At 40.8% G+C, this 24,729-nt stretch overlaps 1 pseudogene; it reads right to left on the bottom strand.

The window, feature by feature from the left end:
* Nucleotides 1–1,586: 1,586 nt before the first annotated feature.
* The window catches only part of LOC109469589, a 45,088-nt pseudogene continuing 21,945 nt past the window's right edge, over nt 1,587–24,729 (bottom strand).

The following is a 24,729-nucleotide window of genomic DNA, read 5'->3' as shown; positions in this document are numbered from 1 at the left end:
TTGATGATATATCACATTTATTTAGTTCTGAAAAAAAATTCAGGTCAGAAAAGGTGATAGTTGTGATAATTCTTTATTTCTGTTCATCTTATTTATGGTCTACACTGCTAGGAAAATTTGTGATAGAGGGATGTTAAGTAATTATTTTTTACTAGAAGTAGATGTAAAGTTTTTCTCGTACTGGTGAAATAAAGAGATTATTCGCTTGCCAATAAAATAGTGAGATAAGAACGCTTTTATAATTTTTTACTAGAAGGAAAATCTGTGATGCGATAAAAAGAGTTATATTTTTTGCAATTTTCGTTTCTGGTAGCTAACTGAAATTCAGCTTAAGTTACTCCTGACTGCAGTGTGAACTGGGCATTCTTTGCAAAAATTATTGTTTCGATACATGAATACTTTGCTTATGTAGTCGCTTAAGTGTCTGAGCTAGAAACGTTTAATGTGAACCTTAGCACTTTAATTTCAACAATGAAAGCTCAGCGTGTATATATTTGCGGTGCCTTGCGACAATGGGAGATGACATGAACTGACAGTCGAACTTTCAAGTTCACGGTCAACCTGCAAAACTACAAAAGAACAAAGAAACTCGGGCGTGGCTAAACGTTCCAATATTACTGACATTTACACTCCTTATAGTTACATAGCTGTTAACTGTGACGTTTACCTTTCGTCTAGTTTAAACACTTCTAACAATTTAGCTTAGAATGTCTGTAGATACTCCTGGTTGCTGCAGTAAGTGAAGAAATGTAATAATCCAGGCATCGATTTTTTGTCCTGTTGTGTGTGTCTAGGTGCTTGTGAGTTAGGAGAGCATACTTTGGTTACATGGCGCTTCCAGTGGGTCATTCAACTTTATTAGCCGTAAAATGAGCCTGCACTGTGCGATAAAGGCATCCAATGCAGTGTTTAGAGCTTGGAAACCCGATTTTTCAAAGCAAATATTCTAGGCATTTATTTACATACTGAGTTAAAACCACACTATCCAAATGTATATTGACCCTCATGGAGCAAAAATTCCCACAATTCTGACGGAAAATGGTTACTGGAAGAGGCCTGGGCTGATTTTAGGGTACCACCCAGAAAATAAAGGACTCATCTTGGGACTTGTTTCTGCAGTTTTAAATGCCTTAAGTATGAAATGCTGATTTAAATGTGCTAATGTGAAGCAGTATGTGTCAATATCACAAAGATTGCCTTATTCAGAATATTTCCAGTTTTGCTGCCCTGAAATCGCATTGTGTCATGGTTGACTGGTAATGGTAGAAAAGTTTAACAAGAACCGACATTTCTATGACCGTCTGTCAAAATGACAAACCTAACAAAAATAACACCTACCTTTAGTGCAAAGTGAACCAGTAACACCTAGCTTCAGAGCACAATGGTCCAGTCATAATTGCCCTGATGAAGATGACAGATGGTCATTGAAACTTTGGCTCTTGTTAAACAAGTGGTTATGAATAAAGAATTGCTATATAACCATTCAATAACCTGATCAAATTATTCTTTGTATATACAAATTATGAAAACTATCTGCCACCTACGCTTTTAATGTACAAAAGAAACAGGAGACGAGAAATGTCGGATGCGCATAATTGTATTGTTCAGATGTGATGTTGTACATTGTTGGTCGTAGCAATGTTGTTAACTTGCTATTGAGGTACTAGTATGTCATCCGTTTTAGATGCACTATGGTAGAAAATACGCCGGTAATGATGCCTCTGCCCACTCTCTTGAATAACCAAAAATGCAAATTAATGGTCTTAAAAAGTATAGATAAACCTTTGTAGTTAATAGAATCAAGTGTAGAACCCTCAAGTGTTTGAGAAATGTATAGAGGGGAAAAGGGAGGTAATACCAATGTATAGAGTGTGGGACGTTTCCATAGAAATGCCATAAAAAGTCAAACTAGAAGGAGTTTTTTAAAAACAAATCCTTACGATATAATATATTTGTAAGAGGTCTAAGCTTATAGTATTACACTTGCCCTTTAGGTTTGTATCTATTAAAGCAATATGCCGAAAGTAACATAGTTCTCTTTGTACGTAGTTCCTTATAACAGAGTTTCCTATTCATAGCGGCAAAATGAACACACGTAGGCAATAGGAATGGACTTATATGTGTAAAGGTGAAAACTAGTTGAATTGAAAATATCTACGTTGTAGCTGTTGTCTTGGTTACGTGTAAAATCTGGTCAATTTTCCCGTCTATCAGGTCGTGCATATTCCGTCAGTCCGTTTAGTCGATGCATGGTGTCTTCAAGGCAAGCCTGAGAAAAAACACGGGTACAGAATATCAAATATTTCAGCGATGTCAGGGAGAATAAACTGTAAAATATCATTGAACGTGCATCTAGCATTGATAGAAAATTAAACTGGGAAAAAAATAACATATCGAATGGACGAAAAAGTATGCTGAGAGAGAAAATAGTAACTGAGTATCTTTACAAAAATACAGAAAAAAGTTTAAAATGGAATACCAGTAATTTGTAGGCTACTTTTGTAATTCAATAGAGGATGAGTATTTCAGTCACACATTAAATACCTAATAATTCTTCATTTTGAAAATCACGCCCGAATGTTGATTGCATCTAGAGTGTCAAATATGGTACAGTAAAGCAATAGAGAACATACATAACTACATGTACTCTGTGTACGTTTGCTATTATGATGTCTGACGTCTTCTTTTTTAAAGGCAGTGGAAGGGATGAATGTATTACCGTTTTAAGGGAGTCCGCAGTAGGAGGTCCTGCCACACTGTGTGCAGCGGTTGGAGTGTTGCTGGTCACACAGACATCCCCGGTTCCTGCAGCACGCACAGTCCGTGTTCCCGGGCTGTCCCCACGGGCAGGCGCACCCGGTCTCCGTCAGGGTCCACGCGTCTATAGCCACCTCATTGTCTGTAGTAAGGATGGGAGGATAGTAGTCATGATCAACAGGTGAAGCCTCCGTCACACATTCAGAACCTTCCCCCGAACACCTACCAACCAAGGTTAGCTAAAGTTCGGGAGCAGTCTGACCAGATTTATGATTAGGCCACGTCCAAGTTGTCCAAGCAGAGGTTGTGACCTCTCTAATATGCTAGCCTCCACCAGGCCTTTCTACGGGAATACGGATCGTAGAATTCAGCAAAAAAGAGAGTAAAATTGGTCAAGGGAGTCTGGAGGTAGTTTCTTTCCCTAACTGCGCGGCCTGTCAAACCTATAAAGGCGGCCAAACTCTCCTGGCAATTATTCTCCTAGATATAGCCAGCGTAGTTAGTCTGGTAGAAACTACTAATATGCTCCTTTTTTTCTACGTGGGGGTAGGGACAAAAAAAAAGGAAAAGGGACATTAGAAAGGCCACAATCTTCCTCACCAACCACTGCGTGGAGAGTAGGCTACGTCTACCTTTCTACGCGAATCGCAACGAATTTGAGTTACATTTGAGTCAAATTTGCCCCCGAACACTTTTGACCTATTCCATAACACCAGCTAACCAACCGTGATCTAATGATCCACGATCTAATTTTCTCAAATGGTTATGCAGCTGAATGGTTCCACGCCTAGATGTTTCAGTTTTTCCGTCGCTCTCTTCAGTCACTTTTATCGCAATCTCATTGACTTACTGCATGCATGCAATGTCCTGTTGTGTCCTAGCATAATTTTTACCAGTAATACATGTAGTAGTCAGTAATTACCAGGAACTCCGCAAAGGTGACCGTATCCACACTGCACACACAGATGAGGGTGTTCCTGTACAGAAAAAATAAACTACTTTATTCATTGTCCAGTCAAAAAAACTTCTGAAGTTGCTTTAGCACTCACGCTATATATATATATATATATACTATTAACAAACTTGTATGTTACTCTTATGTGTAGAGAAACACAGAAAAGTGTGTCGTGTCTATATATGTAAGAGTGGTAATCGTAGGACTTAAACTTATTTGTAATGTTTAATGTGTAAGTCCTGACGATATTTGAAGGACGTGTTTGTGACTTTGTTTAGAAAAACCGCAATTCAGCACTGTTGCTGCGAAGGTTTTTATTTTTTTAATAAACCATTCTCACTCTCTAGTATAGTATAGAATAGTATATTATAGTATAGTGATAATAGTACAGAAGCATTTTGTTTTATCTGTAACATCTTTCGAGTACATTTCTGGCTATATGTTTCTATGCAGTATGAAAACAACAGGACATAGATTCTCAGACAGATAACCCACGTTTGTGCACTGGCAGCCGCCCTGCACACAGCAGCCGCAGTCGGACCGGCTGTAGTCGAAGTAGCACATACAGGTGCTGTTGGTCAGGGTCCAGTGGTCTCCAGGGCGTCCATTGTTCGGACCTACCCTGTTCTCTGTCCAGGAAATATGCAACAAAAACGTTTTGATCGATACAAAATAATTGATTTGGTCTGTGGTACAGTGTATGTAAGAATGGCCGAGTGGCTACATGTAGGTGCCGTTATGGGTTAAATTACTGGTAGCTGTATTCCTGACTAGACGTTTTGTCGACATGTCCCTGGAAAGACACTTTACAAGACTTCCCTCACTCCAACCAGGTGTAAAATCGGTACCTGACTTTGGTCGTTTTAGTCAGTCCTCATAAAGAGTGCAAGTTTGACTGTACAACAATAAAGTTCCAAGTTTGAAGTATCGGCTCAACCTATACCATACAGTGGATTAATTAATAACAACCCACTGTCACTACGGCCTGAAAACGTCTATGGGACTTGCCTGTACCTATTAGAAACGTATGGAGGCGACATTCTAAAATTCTGTGCATTATCCTGGAGGCATTAAGTGGAATCATCATCATGAATAATTGGTATATACATGCAATAATAATAATAATAATGGTTTATTCGGCGCTTTTTGTACAGAATGGGTCCTGCTCTGACAGTCACGCGTGAAATTGCTTACTGAACGTTGAAATCATTCATCGTTGTCATTTCTGACTGAAAATACTTGAAAAACTTATCAAAATACTTAGTATTACAAAATGTCCACATGATATACCTGACTCGCAGTATTCTCCGCTGAACCCATCCGGACACTCGCACGTGTCCTGTGCGACACACAGTCCGCCGTTCTCACAGGACACGGTGCAGGTAACTACAACGGGAGAGAAACAATTTCATGAAAAACCTTTGCTGCATTTTACGCACCATTTGTTTATATCCACAAGGTTGAAAGACATATTTTGGGCACCATTGTTACTTCGTTCACGTAGCTTGACATCTAGCGTCACTTCTGCAGTGCCATCTACCTGAAGGAGCATAAACTACAGTCACCTAGTTGTGGTTTACATAAAATGGTCACCGTGGTGCATTTGATCACGTAGGTACTAAATCAAACATGGTTGCAGGCAAACTTTAACGGGCCTGCTGTTGCCTGGATACACGTTACACATGTTTTACATCAGTGACTTGCTATCTAGCCGGCATATCTGAGGTACTAATTAAAAGTGCCTGAAGGCGTAGTAACGTATAACCGCTCTAGCTCGTGTCTTAGCTTAGTTTAGAGTTAAAGACTCACATTCGGCCCCTCCTTCTCCTTCCTGACCGCCTTCTTCGTTTCCTAAAGGTTGAAAAACGGACGTAAAATGTACGTATTAGACCTTGAGTAACAATGAACATGGAATTGAGTGGGAAAACTGGACAAGCATTCTGTTAAGAGGAAGTAGACTTTGATTACGTACCAGGTGTAAACCCAAAGGAGCCCTCCCAACGACCGTAACTGAAAAGTAGAACAAAAAACAAAACAAAACATGATTTTAAGATTAAGTTTAGCGGGCATCAAATTCCCAAAAAATATCCACTTGTACGTGATGTAAATTATACATTTTAAAAAGGGACAGAAAACAAATGCTGATGCTCTTCTAAACAAGTGTGAGTCGTGCTTACTGGAGACTGGAAACTCCGTTCGACTCAGAACCATCGTAAGAATCCTGGCCTGCTAGCTTGTACACAGTCACTTCACCACCATTGTTTGTGATCCTACCGGCATGGATAGCAGCACGGCAGATACTCGAGTCCTAAAGTCAGAATAGAGAGCTGGTAATTTTAAACCATAGCAATCTCTCAATGACCTTCACTGGTTTTAAACCTTATACACAACCAGGGATTCTTCCTACCTTGCATATGTTTCGATGTCTATTAGACACCTTCCTCAGAGCTTCTGACTGGAGTTCCGCTTCTCGTCGCTATATGTACTCAGAAGCTCTGAGGAAGGTGTTTGACAGGAAGAATCCCTGGTTGTGTATGAAAAAATCCTAATACCCTATATTCTGTCAACCTGATGAGATTATTTTCTGGTTTTTAAACCGTAATATACTTTTCATTTCTTTTCATTTCGTTACAACAATATCTTGGTAGGCCTTGCCGTCGGATTACGAAGCTGGTAATTTCGAACTGTGAATGCACTTCTTGTACTGCTCGATTGAAATATGATACATGTGGTAGCTAACAGCGTTCATTTGTTTACTTACGTCTGTATAGATGCCATCTCCCCATACAGTCCCTCCAGTAGACGCACAATCGGCGGGACAAACAATCCTAACAAAACAAACAACAACACGTCAATAATTATGTTTACCGAAGGAAAACATATTGTTTTTGCTACGTTCCTCTTATTCTTCTTCCGTTCCAATTTCGTTTCGTTCCGATTTGTTGATGTCTGTCACCATGGTAACTGGTGTTGGGTTACATCATGTTGCAATTTCATAGAAGGAGGGATTTAGACTCCTGTCTGACCATACATATGAATGTATTTGGGCAATGATTAACAGAGCAGACCATATGCAAAAGTAAACAATATACATTTGCTTTACAAATGTTACCTTTCTAGTTCAGGTTAGCATTGTTATTTTCTAGAATGTCTTAAACATGGTTATGATAATGATGTCTTATATGGCCCAAGTGTTGTTTGATCATCCTTATGAGCTAAAAAACTGATAAAAGTATTGGAAACTTTTCTCACGTGAAAGATTGCCCCTGCTTGTCCCTGGCCTCTGTGGAGCAGGTTGCAGTGTCTGAAAAAATAACTTGATGTTATTTACAAAGTTCTACATATATCTAGAAATCAACAGGTAGACGGAACACAAGTCTTATTGAATTCGTGATCATGAATGAATACCAACCTTCGCTTGGTTGTTCCTCCGGCATCACTGGACCTGATAATCAAAATATAATGGCATTGAAAATCATTATTGTAGAACTGATGTCCAAAGATACAATTTATTTAGACAATCCCAGGAGTAGTTGATTATTATTGTAGTGGTTTTTGTTGGCAGAGCATTTATATCTGCATCATGTCAAACTTTAATAGGCACTTTCCCGTGGAAAATCGAAGGACCAGATATATGCATTAGCATTCTTGATGGCCAATTAAGAAAATAAAGTCTTCCCGACTAAAGTGCCCGAACAGCACATACTACTTGTGAAAATTTAAAACATGTCGTCGTCAATTGAACTTCGATACAGGGAAAAATTCAGGTATTAATTTTTGACATAGAACTCACTCTTTGTGAAGGCAAATGAGCCAGGCCAACTGCCATACCTGCAAGGGAATCCAGTATTGCCAATTAGACATACAAATCCTATCATACTGCCATGAAAGTTCAGCTGTGTTGGTGTTTACATGTTTAAAGTTCAAACGTCAGAGAGGCCATGTGACAAGACCCACTGGCTCAGTCTATTGAAGAAGACCAGAGTGACTGGTCGAAAGCTCTAGTGAAAACAATTCTCTGTGTCGGAACTTGGAACAAAAGTTTGAACCTTAAACAAATCCTATCTTAGTATCACCCTATGCGTAACGTTACATTACTGTTCTTTTGACGTTGTTCCTTTTAAGTACTGAAAAATCAATTCACAATATGCCGGTGGGGTAAAGAAAAAATAACAAAACTTTACTTACTCTGAAGTGGTGATTCCGTTCCTCAAGGAGCTCGGGTAAGCGTCCCGTCCAGGCTGTTTGAAGACGGTTACCTCCCCGCCAGTCTCCTCAATCCTACCGTCGTGAATCGCAGCTCGGCAAATGCTCGAGTCCTACATAGAATTCATCGATGTAGGTTGTAATGATAAATCATGTATGCAAGCAGAAAGTTTCAAAATGTGATAAGTGAGAAAGACACATGAAAGGGTGGCAGGGTGGTCTTGTGGTTAGGGTTGTTGACTCAGATTCCGAAGGTTCTGGGTACAAATCCCTGGCAGGCCCCATTGTTGTGTCCTTGGGAAAGGCACTTAATACCTATTTATTTTTCCTCACTTGACTCAGATTGTCAAGTTAGCAATAGGACGTAAAGCCGGAGGGCCCGTGTTTAAGGAGAGCCACTCCTTGAGCACGGTAAAGATCCCACCACCCTTATTTAAAAGAGCAGGGGTCCTTCCCAGTGTAAGTGGTTCAAACCTTACAGTCTGGTCTCAGGTTCGACATTTCGAAAAGGTGATGTTATAATATTAATCCTTCCACAAATGTGGTAAATCTTCACAAATAAATCATGACAACGCAATTGTTTGCCGAACCGTCTGAACCGTTTTATCAAAACGGTTACTTACATCCGTGTAGATGACATTTCCCCATACAGATCCTCCCGTCTGCTTGCAGCCATCAGGGCAAGTCACACTGTAAGATTTAAGATGATAGTTAATTTTGTATTGACACTTTCTCAATGCCACACTGTAAGACAAACATTTAAGATGATAGTTAATTTTGTATATTAATAAATAACCATATGTATGTCCCGATAAATATTGCTGACTTACGTGGTAATGTTGCCATTAAGTTGACGTGATTCCGTGTTGCAGTCCACAGAGGCTGTATGTGAGAGAAGAATATATATCAATTTTGTAGCTTAAACAAGGTAGAAGATAAAGTCCACTTTGTCGTAGTTTATACTGTATAGTAATGATAGAAATAATCTTTCAATCCTTGACTAATATTGAAAAATTAATGACTCACCATGGTAACTGGTGTTGGGTTACATAATGTCGCAATTTTATAGGAGGGATATAGACTCCTGTCTGATCATATATATGAATGTAGTTGAGTGAGAATTAACAGAGCAGACCATATGCGAAGGTAAACATTATGCATTTGCTTTGCAAATGTTACCTTTCTAGTTCCAGATGTATTACAATACGTTGTTAAGGACAAACTCACGGGCTCCTGGCTCCAGTGGCTCCGGTTGTTCTTCAGGTGGAGTGACTGGCACTGTTACAGACAAAAGAATTTAGTTTTTTTATACATTGCTAATGACCGTTAGTGCATAAGATATACATGAAAACCAAACTGAAATTATGAATGTTGTTTTGTGTTAATCCTTTCCTGAAGTAACCTCTAAGGTTGGTGGAATGACTGGCTCTATTTCAGACAAAAGAATTTGGTTTAGAGATTGTAAATGATCGTTAGTGCATAGGATATACATGAAAACCAAACTGAAATTCTGAATGTTGTTTTGTGTTAATCCTTTCCCAAGTACGTAAGTAACCTCTAAGGCTGTGGTTGATAGTGCATTGTCAGAGGAGAATGTAAAGAAGTACACAGACCTTCTGTTATGTTTGTAAAGGCAAAGGAACCGGACCAGCTCCCGTACCTGTGATAGTAAGGGGGCAATATACAATATCTGTCATAATTTAAATACTAGTATACACGTAAAACCTAACATGGCCTTTCGTTACTGAAAATGGATGTGTTCAAAATGGTATCGGTAGTAACATGAAAAAAGCAGAAATTCTACTGAAAAATCTATTTGTCACGTGAAATGGAAAGTTAACTCTAGATCATACCCAAGAGTTTGGACTCCGTTCTGGTCAGAACCTTGGTACGAGGCCTGGCCTGGGATCTTGTAGCCCGTCACTTCTCCACCGCTGGCGGGGATCCTGCCGTCATGGATAGCGGCACGGCAGATACTCGAGTCCTAACATAACATATACAGTCAGCACTACCTGTATTCCAATTGTCCCGAATATGCAAATGACTACACAAACATCTGAACGACGCACAGAAGGTACTTGCACTCATTAGCGACGAACGTTTCTAATCAGATCAACAGTTTTATCTTACATCAGTATAGATGACTTTTCCCCAGACAGTGCCTCCCATCTCAGCGCAACCCGCAGGACAGTTAACCCTGGTGATGATGAAGAATGATAAAAAAAAGACGATTTTAGAAAAAGATGAGCACCTTTAAAACTAAAACAACATTGAAACTAGAAAGATCGACATTTGCTTTGGAGCAAATGCAGAAGATGGCTTCACTACACACCGTACCAAAAATGGGCCTGTCCCACTCCCGCACAAATAGATTGTTTTTAAATCACCCTTGTCCAAAATGTGAAGTGTTCCAACAGATTAACAAATTGTACGACATTTTATTGATTTTAAAGGTGCCTTACGTGTAGGATTCTCCTGTGTTTACGTCTGGGATGTCCCTTGACTGTGTGTGACAGGTCACGGTTTCTGTGAACGAACAGCAGAATGGTAACTTAAGTAGTAGGTTCTCCGATTGCTAAAGTTATCACAGTAATTCTTCATTTGGTCCCGCCAGAATTTTTAGTGAATTGGTCACCACGGCAATGTGACATTTTCTGTTGTGATTAAGAAGGTAGTAGTAATGGTTTACTTCACAGGTCAGCATGCCGTGACACTTCTTTGGCTGAATTGGGATACTGACAAATATTGTTATCCAGCACAGATGTGAAAATGACAAAAGAAGATAGCAATGCTGGGAAGACTAACCTTTAGCAGGTTCCTGTAGTGGTACGATAGGCTCTGTGTGACAAAGCACAAAAATACATTGACTAATGTAAAAGAAATATTTACTGCTGCTTCTCATGAAAACATATTTATTCTATTTATGGATTAATTATCCTTCCAAGTCGCGAGTAGCCTATTTTGAATCGAATTGAATGACATAGATTTACGAACGACAACTAAGAACTTGATGTAGTCGAATCCGTGGACATCTATGAAGCAAAATTAAGAAACGCAAATTGTCCGCTCATTTTTCATCTGTTAGGCAACTTAGATTCATTACTCACTAGGCGTGAAGGCGAATGCGCCCTCCCATCGGCCGTACCTGAAGATTGGTCATAAAATCCGATTAAACATCAGTTGTTTACGTGTGGTACAGTGTTTTGCATTGTGTGTAAAGGTATATAGAGCAGAAAATATGACTTTACATGGTTAAACAGCATTTGGTAGAAATAGTGTCATTCAATACCTTTTTAAAGTTTCTTGGTACCTGTACGTTTGGTGTTTTGATCTTAAGGTCTGTTTTATCGAGGCTGTAGAATAATGCCACTATTATCCTTGCGTTATCCTACTGATTATCCTTGCGTTACATGTGGCCAACATATCGTTGTAATCAATCTTCCTCCGTGTTCCCCATGGCCCATCTTCTAACTTAATACTTACTTAGTCCTACTGCCCATCCTTTGGCCTAGGCCACGGACTAGGTCCTTCCATCTTATAAAGACATACACTAATTCCAACATGGATCTATAACTCACGAACGACTCTCAATCCCGTTCTGCTCGACCCCCAGATACGAGTCCAGCCCGGGTAGTTTGTAGAGAGTCACCTCCCCACCAGCGTCTGTCAGCCTGCCGTCATGGATAGCCGCGCCGCAAATACTCGAGTCCTGTATACATGTAGCAAAGGGACGTTTGCGCTTGGCGTATGTTTCATCACATAACGAAATTGTCGGCATTGCAATGCTAATACTGTCTTGATGAAACGATGACATACATAATTTCTGTCTCTTGCTGTTAAACAAGCGCTTTCAATGTGAGTTTTCTGGTCTATCTTTTACAGTTGTAAGTTAAATCAACCCTATCACATAGTATGTTGATATCTGTGATATCTGTGTTAAAATAAAGGGTCTCATTACCTAGCTTGTTTTAAGGCTGTTTTATACGCTTTAAGTCTGAAATGATGACGAAAATGTGCTAAGAAATGTCACCAGTAGAATATGCTTTTTCTATTGCGGTCCTGAAATAGCATTATAACTAGTATAGCTTTTGAATATGTCAGTGTTGTATTTGTAATACGATACTAACGGAATGTTAGTAATGATTGGCGATTTACAGTCCTTTTAGATAGCCTACTTACATCTGTGTAGACGACCAGACCCCAGATGGTGCTTGCACCCGCCAGACAGCCGGCAGGACAGGTTACACTGTTAGTCAGAATCAGGGGGAGACAAGGTCAGAAACTAGAAGCCACCATAGCACATAGACATCTCAAAAACCATTGCTACAGGCATAAGGTTTTAGCTTTACAGCTGCTCCATTAATCATTATGGCTTTACAATATTATAGGGATCGTGATACTTGATCGTCAAACAATATTTTACTATTGTTGTGACCCTAACTTCATACACTCATACACACAAAGAAATAGTGACAATAATTGTTTGCTAAGTCTCTTGCCAATTTGCCCACTATTAAGATGTACATGTGCATGTCCAACATACGTGACATTCTGTCCATCCAGTTGCCTTGCCTCCGTGTGACAGTCAATTGTGGCTAAGGAGGAAATAAGTTAGAAAGAATGTCACTTGTATGAACCTGTACCACCAACAACACGTCAGTCACTCACACAACAGACAGCATTAGAACTAGACGTTAATTTGAATGTAGATGGGCATAAGAACTAGACGTTAATTTGAAGGTAGACGGACATTAGAACTAGACGTTAATTTGAAGGTAGATGGACATTAGAACTGGACGTTAATTTGAAGGTAGATGGGCATAAGAACTAGACGTTAATTTGAAGGTAGATGGGCATAAGAACTAGACGTTAATTTGAAGGTAGATGGACATTAGAACTAGACGTTAATTTGACGGTAGACGGACATTAGAACTAGACGTTAATTTGAAGGTAGAGGGACATTAGAACTAGACGTTAGTCGGAAGGTAGATGGACGATATCTAAACACCTTGATCCGGTTCTTCCGGCTGTTCTTGCTGCGGCATCTGCGGATCTGTGAGAACAAACAATATTTAACTATCTCCAAATCTTTGACCAACATATTTACCTAAACATAGACTATATATGTACATAATTCTGCTCCTAGCATTACTGTGTCGAATTAAAGTTATTTGTGTTCTTTGCTTCTTTACATTGTACGCTGTACTACTGGCTTGCCTGTGAAGGGAACGTATATAAAAGATAGCAATATGTGGAATCGGGAATTACTTCAGTGTACAATGTAGTATGGTAATGATATGAATTGTACATCATATCAATATTTTACCTTGTGTAAAGGCAAAGGAACCGCCCCAGCTGGAATACCTGAAAGATGAATTTGGACGAATCAGCATTACAAGTCTGTACGTATAACCAATTAAAGCATATCGTCATCTGATACTGTTTATATCAGACGAAGAGCAAAGAAATTTTTGCACAAGTTCAACTTATTTCTATAGACATCAGATGAAGAGCAAGGACAATTTGACAAAAGTACAGCTTGTTTTATAATGCCACATACACACATAACTACAATATTAGAGTGATTTGTACTGATAATATTTAGAGTAACCGATGGCCATGTTACTTACCGGACAGTCTGGATCCCATTCTGCTCAGACCCTAGATACGAGTCCTGTCCTTGTATTTTGTAGACAGTGATCTCACCACCGCTGTTGGTGATTCTACCATCATGGATAGCAGCACGGCAGATACTTGAGTCCTGTGGAATAATGGCGAAACGAATAATTAGTCTAAGATGTTCTACGATGTTTTACTTCAAAATAACAGTGGTAATCACCACAGTTTATTATGTTTACCAAATGAAACATCGTTTTTGCTACGTTTCCTCTTCTTAGTCTGCAAACACTGACCTCTGACCTGGTCAATGACCTGATCAGACCGTCTGTCACCATGCCAACTGGTGTTGGGTTACATCATGTTGCAATTTTATAACAGGGGGATTTAGACTCCTGTCTGACCATATATATGAATGTATTTGAGTGAGAATTAACAGAGCAGACCATATGCAAAGGTAAACATTATGCATTTGCTTTGCAAATGTTACCTTTCTAGTTACAGTACTTATTGTTGTATTGTACATGTACTAAACTCACGTCTGTGTAGATCACGGTACCCCAAACAGTCGCTCCTGAGGCACAGCCCGCTGGACAAATCACACTGAGGAAAGAGATATACAAAAGTATGATGATCTTGAAATCGTACTCTAACACATGGGGAGGAATAGTTTTGTAAACTTTTTTCATAACTCACGTGTAGATGTCGCCGTCCCTGTCCCTAGATTGAGTATGGCAGTCTACAGTTTCTGAAAATGAGTAACAAATACGATAATTATACACCGGAATATTTAGTGTTCATTATATTAGTTTATTCAACTCGAAGAGGATACAAAATATATGAAGCAGAATTACTTTTTATACTCTCTAAATAGACCTGATGATATATATCTTGCAGTTTTATAAATGGTGAGTAAAGAGCCACTAACCTGCACGTTCCTCCACTTCTGGTACGACAGGAGCTGAAAATATAATCACGATACATTCTTAGTAACTACGAATCCTTCATGAAGGTAATAGCACTGCAATCATTGTTTTAACAATGTTAAAACAATGTTTTAATAATGTTAAAACAACCTCGGTCTTAGTAACGGGACTCAATTCTATGAAACAGATGATGAGCTGTACTTACGGAGGGAGAATGCAAAAGAACCGCCCCAATTGCCATACCTATGGATCAGACAGAAATGTTGTTGTTATTGTTTGTCTACATTGTACCGGCACAATTGGTGTGTGGGGAACCTAAACCGTTGAAATGCAAGGATACTGCTGCCACAGCCTGGTGCCAAGTCTATCGTGGTTGGGGAGGGCTGTCTTCGGGGGTCTAATAGTCTCCCTCTCGCCCAGCTCATCTGGCCGCCCGGTGGGAGTGTTACGCCCGTAGGAGCCTACCGGTGAGCCTCGCTGAGTTGGGCGGTGAAGAGCTCCTCCTTCAGCCCAGAACCCACCCCAACCGCGATAGACTGCACACCAGGTTAAAATTACGTCTACCGGTGCTCTAGCTATTTGCTTCCCTGATGATGTACTTACTCCCTGGTGGTGATCCCGTGTCGTTCTGCCGCCAGGTACGAGTCCTGTCCGGGTAGTTTGTAGAGTGTGACCTCACCGCCGGTCGCTGGGATCCTGCCGGCATGGATTGCAGCACGGCACAGACTCGAGTCCTGTATAGAACATCGTTAGTCCTTTGTATCGATGATGCGTTTGTGAGAATAAAATCACATATTAACATGTAAGAAATGTAGCATATTCTACTTACGTCTGTATAGATGACAAATCCCCACACCACGCCTCCTGTCTCCAGACACCCATCAGGACACACCACACTACAGAAACATATCTTCATGTACTTAACACACGTTAACATTAATCTATAGTTCTTTGATTAAAGTATACATGACATGAATAAGGAATTGTGACCATTAAAAATGGGATTGTGTTGACATAAAAGGTATACATGTATGTAGGAGGCTCTCTTGACTTACGTGATATTGTTGCCATCTAGCTGTCCTGGTTCTGTATTGCAGTCAACGGTGGCTGCAGGACAGAGGGATAATCTTTTTGTAAAAAGAATTCCAGGCAATAGTTTATCAGTCTGCACCATGTATCCATTTATTTTTATATAATTTTTTCCGTCATATTTAGACTCACTCAGTGATGGCATTGCTTTTCAGTGGGGACCTGTAAAATCCATACAAAAATCCATACAAAAATCCATACAAAAATCCATACAAAAATCCATACCACCTGTACAAAAAATCTACTTCCGACTTAAGACCTGTAGATAAAACGATATGTGGACTAACGTGGTCCTGGTGGCAGTGTGGGCTCCTGTAGCTCCTGTTGTGGGGTGTTTCCTGTGAAGGCGAAGGAACCGGGCCAAGTCCCGTATCTGAAAAACAACAATAACATTTAAAGCTCAGTCTTTATTTCATAACAATAACATGTTTTACTGTTGCATAAGAATAAATAGGAACATGTAAAATTGTAAATACGACAGTATAGAGTGGTCGTGTCACGAAATGGCCCAGATCCTAGAGGTTCTCGGTTCTAATTCCGCCATGTCACCGATCTTGTGTCCTTGGGAAAGTCACTTTGTACGACTTTCCTCACTCCACCCAGGTGTAAATGGGTATCTGACTTCGGTTGGGGAGGTATAAGCAGAGGCATGGGCTTCCAATACCGTGCCCTAGACATTGTCCCTACAAGACTATGAGAAAACATTTCCAACCTATACGAAAGTAGATCTGTTAAATGGGTTTCTTACATGACTGTCTGGACTCCGTTCTGGTTTGAAGCGGAGTACGAGGCCTGTCCAGGCTGTTTGTACACCGTCACCACCCCGCCGGCGTCAGTGATCCTACCGTCATGGATAGCAGCACGGCAGATACTCGAGTCCTGTCAAACAACACTCGAAATAAGTCCCATTTCCTGGGCTGAACAATGTATTTTCAAGTATAGGAAAGCACGGTGACTGTTGCATATTAATTGCCTTCGTCAGAAGGGTATGTTTTCTGTTTGGACCAGGTGGAGGAGCTGTGGTGTGAGTCTGTATGTAGGTCAACGTCATAACTCAAGTACATCATCATTATCATCACATTGCTCAAGTACATGTAGTTGTAGATGGATCTTTTTATATTTGGTATGTAGATAGCTGTTGTGGGTATGTAGGTCGAGTTCAAAAATGGTTCATCTGGCTTTTTCCGACGGTACTACAGCTGGCCTTTTTATGCATGTGTTGATTGCAGATTGAACTCGCTGCCACCATGTACAGTAGTGTCATCATCATTAATTAGCTTTGAACGACGCTTACAGTTAGATAAAGGTTAGGTCTAGCGGGTCTTTCCGTGTAATATAAACACCTGCCGTGCCGCGTGCCTGCGAAGCTGATGTGTTATGTCGAAGGACAATTATACCAACTATACAGATGCAGATATAACCACTGCGGTGTCGCGTGCCTGCGAACCTGATGTGTTATGCCGAAGGGATACCAGTTATACCATGGCCAACTATGCAGATACAGATGATACAGGTACACTCATGTCACTACACTCATGTAGACATTGAACACTACTCACGTCTGTGTAGACGGCTGTCCCCCAGACGGTCCCACCGATCGCAGCACACCCAGCCGGACAACTGGCACTGGAGGGGAGGTCACGATGTATTATACACCGTCTGATAGTCTTATGACGACCTGAAGAGATTGTACTAGTACATCTTAGTTTTAAAATTGGAATTGAAGTCAGTATCCTGACAGTGTACACTTACGTGAAGGAGTCTCTGGCCTCCACCTGTCGGTATTGGGTATTGCAGTCCGCCGAGTCTGGATGGAAAAAGGATATAGTTTTAGTTATCTTGCCTCTTGGTTATACAGACTCTACTCTGTTGGCTAACTGAACGAGAACAACAACAAAAAACACACGAGAATGTGCAAGGTGAAAGAAAAGTGCGGGGTTGTGTGGCGTAGCGGCAGAGTGCTCGACTCGGAACCAAGAGGTCCCGGGTTCGAGTCCTGACATGCCACAGATCTTGTGTCCTTGGGAAAGTCGTCTGAAGTGACTGAAGTCGTCGGAAAGTCACTTCAGACGACTTTCCTCACTTAACTCAAGGGAGAATGAGTATTGTCTTGTGCTATATTTGTCATCTGCGTTGGTGGCGGCATACAATAAGTTGATATAACTTGTGTATGTGCCGTCACCACCATGTCATGAAAAAATAGAAGAAAAAAAGAGAAAAGTCTTACAATCAACGGGTTGAGCAGTAGGTTCCTGCTGAGCCTCATCGGCAGGATCTACAGAAGAGAACATGATGTATTAGATGTTACCATACACATTGTTAGTCATTCTCATCAGAGGTGAAGCATGATATCATGCCTTTTGTATTAGCTATGTTTGTGCAATTCGGTTTCGCTATGACACACGCATATGGGGGTGATGATGTAAATCACCGTGTGGCTAATACAGGATGGGGGTTCACCAGGCCTCCATTTGTAGTGATTCACCAACTTCCAGACAGTAGTGTTTGGACCATGGCACACCGGGGCATGTCCCTACTCTTTTTCGAAACATGTGGTGGGACGTAGTACCTATCTCCTAACCAGATATAGGTACTCATATCCACCTTCCATACACCTATGGTATCCAAATTATATCCACACATTTTATATAACACAACAGTCTATCGATAAAGTTTATGAGTAGAATGTTAAGATTCCTAGTACTTACTTTGTGAGAAGGCAAAAGAACCACCCCAAGAGCCATAACTGAAAAACAAATATCACTTCTGATGTAGCGTGTCACAAGTGTAAGGAACTCTCTTGGTAAAGATATAAATAGAAACCATTCATACACCTCCAGTTAATACAGTCCTCGAATGCAATATCCTCAAGTTTTCAAAATAAACAATTCACCGCCATCTTCTGGCATAGTTATATATTCCTCGTACTACCTAGCTCAGTTCCTAGAAGTGTCTTTGCATGAAGCAACACCGTTTAAAACTATTTTCCAGTGGTATTTTGGAACCTAGGCCGGTAAATGATCATCAAACAATAATTATAACAACATGATTAACTGGGTATTTAGCAGCTTTAATATGCTACAATATGCTCTGGTAAAATTGCCACTAAAGAAACTCATTGGCTTGTGTAACTTTTCATATACAGTTTGTACGGACCAGATATCACTTACGTAAAGGTGCTGACTCCGTGCTGGTCAGAACTTTGGTACGAGTCCTGTCCGTCCAGTTTGTAGACGGTGACCTGCCCACCGTTAGTCGGGATCCTGCCGTCATGGATAGCGGCACGGCAGATACTCGAGTCCTTGTACAGGAACAGAAAGTAGTCCAAAATGACTGAATGAAACTGTACATTTCTGCCCAGGCCCCTTACAAGCTAAGTACATGTTATGTCTAAAGCACAGGGAGATCTCACTATACACACTGTGTACTAGTACCTACCAGTTAGACTACTATGTACAATTTCAACTTCTCGCTTCTTAGATGTATGGACATAATACTGGAATATAAGCATGTAATACACAAATATATATATTATTATGAATAGTTCATCTGTTGAAGTCGCTAGATGACAATACAATGCCTATGTTTCGATACTAACAGTGGGGTGACACTTCTTTTTTTCATTTTCGAGCTCAACTGAGGTGAAACATGGTGTTTTTTCAAGGAGCTACAAGTGCAATGCTACTCTCTTAAAGCAGAGATTTGGGCTTATTTTGGAGTGTTTTAAGCGTTTTTATCGGACTCTCCTTTGTACTGGTATCTTTCTGGAAGAAAGCTCTCCGGGATGGCAAATGGATACTCTCCAGCACCCCTACTCTTCTGGGTAAGTGTGTTGAGTGTTTTACGATGTTTGAGACTTACGTCTGTGTAGATGGCAGAACCCCAGACACTGGGCCCCGCAGCGCAGCCGGCAGGACACATCACCCTGTGGAGAGACAGGGTACAGATAACGTTAGGTCACAAGTAGGAAAAAAGTTAACATTAAAGGGCCCCAGTACAGTGTTTAGGGCTTGGAAACCACTTTTACAAAGTCGATATTCCAGTCACTTATCTACATACTGAGTTGAAACAACACGTTCAATATACAATGTATATCGACATTCATGAAGCAAAATGCTGAAAGCTGTGACAAAAAAAAACGGTTACTGATACTAGCTTTAGGATCCTGGGCTGATTTTTGGGCTGGGCTTATCCTGGGCTTGTTTCTACAACGTTTGAAATACCCAAAGTATGAAATACTGATGCAAATGTGGGGCAGTATGTGTCAATATCATACAGCTTGCCTTATTAAGAACATTTCCAGTTTTGCAACCCTGAAATTAGATGCCTTTAACCGCACGGGACAAAACGTTATCGTCATTATAAGTTGATGTTGTAGGTCCATTGAATCCTTGTCATAGCTTAATGATGTTCAACTAAATTATTATAGTCAACAGAAATAGATGACTGCAGTACTGTATAATATTGACTTACGTATGCGGAAAGGATCCTTGATCCAGCTGCCGAGACTGTGTGTTGCAGTCGATGAATTCTGGAAGTGAAAGGTATATCCAACTGTGATACTCTGCAATTGCCGTTGACCTTCCAAATCTAGCTAGTACTAACTCCTTCAATGACGTAACTTAATACTTAGTTACAATGAACTTAACTCTAGTCAGGTCTAGTCTAGTCCACTCTTCTCTACACTACTGTACTGTACTGTACTCTAATATACCTTACTGATTCTGGATACTAGTACAATACTCACCCAGACTCGGGTCTACTGCAGGGGCTTGTTCCGCCGGCTCGCCTGAAACATGATGATCAGAGTTTATAGCTAACAAAAGGTTCAGATAGTTATCGGAGTTGTAAGGTTGAATTGACAAGACCACATTGAAAAGCCTATCTGTTCAGAATGAACGATGACGTTAATAGTTCTCCTACCTTCTGTAAAGGAAAAGGAACCTCCCCAAGTGCCGTATCTGGAAAAGACGATCCGGTAAGTTAGTCTGATTCGGAATGATTTTGTCATAGCAAAACAAGAAAGCGAATATTTCAAACTGACGGGAAGTATTTGAGGGCCCTGTCTGCCGGATAGAGCCATTCCCTGTGCCGGACCAATGACCTCCCGTCATTCTGCCTGTCAATCTTTCCTACTCACGTGCTGTCAACCAACTCTGTCCGGACAGATACACAGACACACAGCTCAGCCACCCAAAACAATACTTCTCGGTATTTGCAGCACTGCGTTAGCTGGGTGTCAAACATGTACATGTAACTCACCCCCGTGTCTGGACACCGTTCTGGGTAGTGCCGGAGTACGAGCTTTCCCCAGCCAGCTTGTGCACGGTCACGTCCCCGCCACTGTCCGTGATCCGGCCGGCATGGATAGCAGCGCGGCAGATACTCGAGTCCTACATACAGTACCGACAGTTTCACAAGAAATTGTTACTCAACTCACTCTCACTCACTCACTCTCATTCAAAATTTATCCAATTGCTTGAGTAACAATTTCATCCAGGTATCTCATTACCTGGATGTATATCTATCGAAGCATCAGTATTTATTACATTAACCTTATCAGGGGGAACCTACAGCTAAGACTTTGACTGGCTGATCACTTCATCTACTGTATATGTAAAGAAAGGGACGAAATTGCAAAGACGTGTGAACAACTTATCTGACAAAGCTTTTAACCATCATCTCAAACTGTTTAGCAGGTTAGGGTAAATAATGAATATACATTTGATGCTTCAAAGAAAATCTCAATATAGAACTTACATCCGTATAGACGTCGGTGCCCCAGACGGTCTTGCCGTTTGAAGCACAACCAGCAGGACATGTAACGCTGAAAACAAGGAATGAAAAGTATACAGTATTCCAATAGAATGTTACTGTTTTCAAGGTACGCACATGGCATCTACATGGCATCACTGTTAAATTTGTTCTCAATGTTTAGAAAAAGAGAGTCCTAAATTAATCACCATAGTATTGATATATATACTTACGTGTATGTGTCGCCTTCGTCGCCGTCCATGTGCCTCGACTCCGTCGCACATTGGATAGGAGCTGTTGAATTGGAATTGAGTACAAAATGTATTCTGTAATAGTTCTGTATAGCGTTTCATGCACTTGAAATGTTTAAATTTACGAAGGAGCATAGACGAAGTTTATTTGCAAATTCATACCCGGGGGCTAAGAGCAAAACGAGATGATAGATAGAATAGACTAACAGTGCAGTGGTGACAAGTGAAACAAGTGACTATTTGAAAAATTACTACGGAATTCAATCTAAGCTTTTGGGGTTTGATATCTTTTTTGGAAGCAGTGGAAGACGAAGTGTCCCACTTTTTCTGCAATGAGTGTGTTTTGGGACGTTAATGGTTGTAGTTTTCTTTTCGTAGTAAACGTTTGGAAATTGTGGTGAGTTTTGGTGAGTTTCGTTAAGTAGCTCTTTACTGTCCTGGTCGTTAAAGGGGCAGTTAAAATGATAAAATGCATCAAAAAAAGTAAACAGGCAAACACGGTGCTACTGTTTTGTTATTTGAGAAAAATATCATTGAAGCGTAGTCAGGGACATACCTAGTCAAGGCCAAGCTTTGACAGGGATAGAGACGATCTTAAACTGTTATGGTTATGAATTTATATTTGTAAGACCTTACATGTATGCTTAGAAACATCAATTCTGCTCTATTGTTCGGTGAAATGTGTTAGTTCTGCGTGTTTGAACTGTAACCGAAGGTTTAGATTGAGAAGTCGGTACGAAACAGAGCGTACAAGGCCTTATCTTCAGAAGGCACCGTCTCGATGACTACAGCCTTACAGGCTTTCTTCAGCAGCAGGGCAAATCACTTAACATATCTGCCACGCAGCCTCTCTAACATGGGTGGTTGGGATGTCAGCCGACACGCTGTATGCTTTATTTCATTTGTGCTAGAATTCACTGACCGCCGCGAGGGACCATTTGCTGCCGAGGGAGTTTTTGCCACGGAGAGAAGGATTCGCGAAACCTTCTCTCCGTGGCAAAAACTCCCTCGGCAGCAAATCGTCCCTCGCGGCGGCATGTTACTCGCGTCGCTCAGAGAAAAAATAACGCGGACGCCCACAAGACTGCGAAGGAGGCTAAGGCAAACGGGCGAAACGCTGACTTAGCTTTTATAGGTCGTATTGTGTTTTAGCTAGTCCTTGACGTTAAACAAGAGTTGGGGCCGCCTAACTTTTCTTGTTTTTTATATCACAATACATAGGGGTGACGCACTCAAGCCAAATAGCTTATATTAACGTCATTACTGTGCATAAAATAATAATTACAACATAAGTCTGAAAAGAGGCACGTCCGATATACTATAATAGAATTAGATTATTAAGATGATGTTATCTGTATATCGTCTGAATCAGAAGTGAAATCGTTTAGTTTCAAATAACTGTGTGATTGCGAGAATTTAACACGGACTGCCTAGTTGCCCTTTGGTCGATATAGCCATGTATCCACACAACGATACCATTGATTATGAATCAGTAAAATCCAGAGTAACCTCTTTTTGCTATGCTTTCTACTTTCTGAAGCTTGTACTGATGATTAAGTATTTACCAGATCATTTGGGTTTTTTAAGTAAGCTGATGATACAACGATTAACACAGAGATACGCTTCTAGGATATCCGACAGTGATCTTTCTCTAAATAAGGTAGTAATATCCAACAATTGTAAGCTGCACTGACTAACTGGAAACGGTATAGACGGTAAGACATCACGGAAGGTTTTGTATAGTCGGTCCAGCTTTCAACATGCATGGGTTGCTTTAGCCACTCGTATCACACATTCAGAACCTCCCCCGAACACCAGCCGACCAAGTTCGGAGCACTCGGGCCTTAAAATTATATGAGAATCGAATCGAATTTGAGTTACATTTGAGTAAAATTTAACTGCTAATCACGCCCCAACTACTCCCGAACATCAGCCAATCACCAGCCAAACTTCCTATTCACACCCGAATTTTTTAAACCTTTTAATCATGGTTGGGGGCGTTCGGCAAGTGTTTGGGAGGCCAAAGTCATGACTGTGTGACAGGTGTTTTACTAGTAACGTGGAATCAGCTGCTGTACAAGTGTTGTTTTTGTCGTAACCACGGCGTTTCCATAGTTGGCAATCCACTACTTCCCTTACTTTTATCCATGCACGCACGTCTTTGATTTTAACCACGTTTACTGGGGCGTGTAAACATGTTTATTTGTCAGTAGGATTCCGATATTCAGTTGGATCTGAGGGGAACACTCTTCTTCACTAGGTAGCGCGAAAGCCACAGATTGCAAGCAGCTATACCGATTTTAGTGCTATGAATAACTAACGGAAACTGTAGTTGTTTTCACCCTTACGGTGTTAGGTCAGAAAACACATCTCAGCAAACAAGAAGATGCTGGAAACAAAACCTCAGTTACACTGTTTGGTTTGTATTTAAACAGGAAACCCTGTGCACGTTTGGATAAGCACCGCTTGGGTTTGTGTAGGACTTAAACAGCAGGAATTGCCTCCTGGGGTCCCAGTTTGTAACAGATCAACTTGTATGAACTACAGTCTCCTTTACTCAACAACACAACGTCGCTAAGATGACTTTATGGAGATTCTTCACCCACTGTTTTTTTACAATAAAACTGGACTGTGGCTGGATAGCGTGCTAAAGTTTCCTTTCCCGTTTCTAACAGGGCTGAAACGTCTTCACTTCCAGATTTTATCAGCAACTGTTCAAACCAGTGAACACGAATTTTTTTTGCGTCAATACGACATGCTTGTCTTACAACAAACGCATCACCTTTGTTATATCATAACTTTTCAACAGAACAAGATGAATAGGCCACCCTTGCATTCACCTATCTTACGTATACATACTAGGAAAGACAAAATACCCACAGATCCTTAAGATAAGTGCGTCTCAAGATGTTTGAAGTACTTACTTGCAGCTTGGCGTTTGTGCACGGCCTGTACAGGGCCTCCCGCTGCCAGCCCACACACAGCTCCGAGCAGGAGCACGGTCCAGAGCGCGACCATAGTGTCAGTACGATCTCCTCCGACTGAACCTCCTCACACTCCCGACGGAAGGTCTTATAGAGTGCCGTACGGCGGGTGATTCTCTCCGGTTGATGGCACTAATGAATCGCCGCCTGTTAAAATTAAACCCCGCGGCGGAAGGCAGGGCCGAGAGGAA

This window comes from Branchiostoma belcheri, unplaced genomic scaffold, assembly GCF_001625305.1.
Source record: "Branchiostoma belcheri isolate BF01 breed outbred unplaced genomic scaffold, Haploidv18h27 scaffold209, whole genome shotgun sequence".
Classification (NCBI taxonomy): domain Eukaryota; kingdom Metazoa; phylum Chordata; class Leptocardii; order Amphioxiformes; family Branchiostomatidae; genus Branchiostoma; species Branchiostoma belcheri.
The sequence above is the reverse complement of the archived record's forward strand: the minus strand, read 5'-3'. Positions and strand labels throughout refer to the sequence as shown.